The following is a 4,575-nucleotide window of genomic DNA, read 5'->3' as shown; positions in this document are numbered from 1 at the left end:
GGATTTCCTAGCAGGGAGACAACAATGAACAGCTGTCAGAGGAAAGTCCTTCTGTTTGGAGTTGTGTTGTCAGGGTCATGATGATGGGTTATTGTGGGATAGGGGGTCCAGGTCTGATCATTTAGTTGCAGATGTTGATGACCTCTAGCAGGTCGATTGTGTTGTTGGGTGGTTCTTGGCTGCCTGGTGGCACGCTGTACTGTCTTGGGGATGCTGGGAGGGGTGAAGGCAGTTTGAAGTGTCCGGGGGGTCTGGACTGAGGCTGGCTGATTTACTGCTGTGTGGGTTCATGTACAAGGCTAAGGGGGGTGGATCTGGGTTGCTAAGGAGCAGGGTGGAACAGTCAGGGGCAGTAGGATGTATGGTAGGGGGGTCAAGGGCAGTTGGTGGTGGGAGTGGAGAGTCAGGAACAGTAAGAGGCTGGGAGAGAAAGTCATGGACTGGGGGGTGGCTAGAAGGAGGAGATGGTTTCTCGGAGGTGATTGGGGGTTTGCAGGACGTGTTTGTTGGCATTTGTTACAAGACCAAGTCCATATTATGGAAAGAACAGCTCAAATAAGTAAAGAAACGACTGGCCATTATTACTTTAAGACATGACGGTCAGTCAATACGGAAAATTTCAAGAACTTTGAAAGTTTCTTCAAGTGCTGTCGCAAAATCCAGCAAGCACTATGATGAAACTGGCTCTAATGATGACCGCCACAGGAAAGGAAGACCCAGAGTTACCTCTGCTGCAGAGGATACATTCATTAGTTACCAGCCTCAGAAATTGCAGCCCAAATAAATGCTTCAAGGAGTTAAAGTAACAGACACAACTCTACATCAACTGTTCAAAGGAGACTGCATGAATCAGGCCTTTATGAATGAATTGTGCAAAGAAACCACTACTAAAGGACACCAATAAGTAGAAGAGACTTGCTTGGGCCAAGAAACACGAGCAATGTACATTAGACCGGTGGAAATTTGGCTTCTGATCTGGAGTCCAAATTTGAGATTTGTGGTTCCAACCACAGTGTGTGAATGGATGATCTCTGCATGTGTATTTCCCAACGTAAAGCATGGAGAATGTGTTATGGTGTGGGGGTGCTTTGCTGGTGACACTGATTTTATTTAGAATTCAAGGCACACTTAATTAACCAGCATGGCTACCACCACGTTCTGCAGCTATATGCCATCCCATCTGGTTTGGGCTTAGTGGGACTATCATTTGTTTTTCAACAGGACAATAATCGAACACACTTCCACGCTGTGTGAGGGCTATTTTAGCAATAAGGAGAGTGATGGAGTGCTGCATCAGATTACCTGGCCTCCACAATAACCCAACCTCTACCAAATTGAGATGGTTTGGGATGAGTCTGACCGCAGATTAAAGGAAAAGCAGCCAACAAGTGCTCAGCATATGTGGGAACTCCTTCAAGAGTGTTGTAAAAGCATTCCAGGTGAAGTTGGTTGAGATAATTCCAAGAGTGTGCAAAGCTGTCATCAAGGCAAAGTGTGGCTATTTGAAGGATCTCAAGTATAAAATATATTTTGATTTGTTGAACACTTTTTTGCTTACTACATGATTCCATGTGTTATTTCATAGTTTTGATGTCTTCACTATTATTCTACAATGTAGAAAATTGTAAAAATAAAGAAAAACACTTGAATGAGTAGGTGTTCGAAAACGTTTACTGGTAGTGTATGGGGCAACATACCACCCCTACATATGGATCAGTGTGAATATATTTTTCCTGTTGACTCAGACTCTACTCTCCCATCTACCTCTCTTTTATTCATCCCTGCTAATCTAATGGATTTCTCCTGTTGGTACCCTTTATTATGCAAATGCTTTTTATTTTTACATCCCTTGCCTCTAATTCCTGATGAAATTAATCAATGCACTTAGGGTGTAGTTAAAATGAGCCGACACAGAATTATGACACACCGCAGAGCCAACAATCCTTTCAATTAAACACAGAGAAAACACAGCCAGTCTGGGTAATTAGCCACCTGCTAACACTCACATGAATGAACCTACACGTGCACACAAGCGCACACACACACAAATTATCCTTCCATCACCTACTACAACGTTACGACTTGTTTGATTAAGGTGTTTGCTGCACCGGCGTCAGGGCCTGTTACACAAACAGAACGACACAAATGCAATGACTGTAAGTACACGAAAAGAGCACTGAGAGCACATCAAATATTTATGTTTTTTATGGCAGCATGTGCTGTAATGAAATATTCAGAGATGCATGTGGCTGTGGGGATGCAGGGTCCATAGATGGTTTCTTAAATTTTTGATGCTCTATTCTACATTTTGCATTGCAAGCTTGGGAGGGGGGATGTAGAGAGAGAGAGAGGGAGGGAGAGGGGAGGTACAGTAGAGAGAGGTGAAAGGGAATATAGCTGTTAGGTGGGAGTAGTAAAGGACTATGCACTAGATAGATTCATAACATTATGTGGTATCAATGACTTGCATGTCTGATATGAGATGTTTTAATACTCCAGTTTATAAACTCAGCAAAAAAAGAAACATTCATTTTCATTGTAAACGGTTTAAACACTGTTTCCCATGCTTGTTCAATGAACCGTAAATAATTAATGAACATGCACCTGCCCAGGCCGGCGGAGATACAATCTTCGGCAAAATCATTCGCAAGGAGATTCCTGCAAAAATATTATTTGAAGAGTGATTAAAAAGGCAAAGTAGTCAACCATCCACTGTTCCTCCATCTTCAGCACAGAGCTCGGTCAACCATTTTCTTTACTTTTCTTTTCAGCAAGTCGTTAAGACACTAACAGCTTACAGACTGTAGGCAATTAAGGTCACAGTTATGAAAACTTAGGACACTAAGGAGGCCTTTCTACTGACTCTGAAAAACACCAAAAGAAAGATGCCCGGGGTCCCTGCTCATCTGCGTGAACGTGCCTTAGGCATGCTGCAGATGTGGCCAGGGCAATAAATTGCAATGTCCGTACTGTGAGATGCCAAAGACATCGCTACAGGGAGACAGGACGAACAGCTGATCGTCCTCGCAGTGGCAGACCACGTGTAACAACACCTACACAGAATCGGTACATCCGAACATCACACCTGCAGGACAGGTACAGGATGGCAACAACAACTGCCTGAGTTACACCAGGACCGCACAATCCCTCCATCAGTGCTCAGACTGTCCGCAATTGGCTGAGAAAGACTGGACTGAGGGTTTGTAGGCCTGTTGTAAGGCAGGACCTCACCAGACATCACCGGCAACAACATCGCTGGACCAGACAGGACCGGCAAAAGTGCTCTTCACTGACAAGTCACGGTTTTGTCTCACCAGGGGTGATGGTCGGATTCGCGTTTATCGTCGAAGGAATGAGTGTTACACCGGGGCCTGTACTCTGGAGCAGGATCGATTTGGAGGTGGAGGGTCCGTCATGGTCTGGGGCGGTGTGTCACAGCATCATCGGACTGAGATTGCAGGCAATCTCAACGCTGTGCATTACAGGGAAGACATCCTCCTCCCTCATGTGGTACCCTTCTTGCAGGCTCATCCTGACATGACCCTCCAGCATGACAATGCCACCAGCCATACTGCTCGTTCTGTGACTGATTTCCTGAAAAACAGGAATGTCAGTGTTCTGCCATGGCCAGCGAAGAGCCCGGATCTCAATCCCATTGAGCACGTCTGTGACCTGTTGGATCAGAGGGTGAGGGCTAGGGCCATACCCCCCAAATTGCCGGGAAACTTGCAGGTGCCTTGGTGGAAGAGTGGGGTAACATCTCACAGCAAGAACTGGAACATCTGGTGCAGTCCATGAGGAGGACTGCTCACTGCAGAAATTAATGCAGCTGGTGGCCACACCAGATACTGACTGTTACTTTGGATTTTGACCCCCCTCTTTCTTCAGGGACACATTATTCAATTTCTGTTTGTCACATGTCTGTGGAACTTGTTCATTTTGTCTCAGTTGTTGCATCTTGTTACATTCATACAAATATTTACACATGTTAACCTGTTGGGGGTAGGGGGCAGTATTGACACGGCCGGATAAAAAACGTACCCGATTTAATCTGGTTACTACTCCTGCCAGTAACTAGAATATGCATATAATTATTGGCTTTGGATAGAAAACACCCTAAAGTTTCTAAAACTGTTTGAATGGTGTCTGTGAGTATAACAGAACTCATATGGCAGGCAAAAACCCGAGAAGATTCTGTACAGGAAGTGGCCTGTCTGACAAGTTGTTGTTCATCTTGGCTCTTTTTATTGAAGACTGAGGATCTTTGCTGTAACGTGACACTTCCTACGGCTCCCATAGGCTCTCAGAGCCCGGGAAAAAGCTGAATGATATCGAGGCAGCCCCAGGCTGAAACACATTTACGCTTTTGGCAAGTGGCCGATCAGAGGACAATGGGCTTAGGCGCGTGCCCGAGTCGACCGCGTGCTTTATTTTCTTTCGTCTGTTTACCTAAATGCAGATTCCCGGTCGGAATATTATCGCTTTTTTACGAGAAAAATGGCATAAAAATTGATTTTAAACAGCGGTTGACATGCTTCAAAGTACGGTAATGGAATATTTCGATTTTTTTGGTCA

This window comes from Salmo salar, chromosome 11 (assembly GCF_965601325.2).
Source record: "Salmo salar chromosome 11, fSalSal1, whole genome shotgun sequence".
NCBI lineage: Eukaryota > Metazoa > Chordata > Actinopteri > Salmoniformes > Salmonidae > Salmo > Salmo salar.
This window is presented reverse-complemented; position numbering follows the sequence as displayed.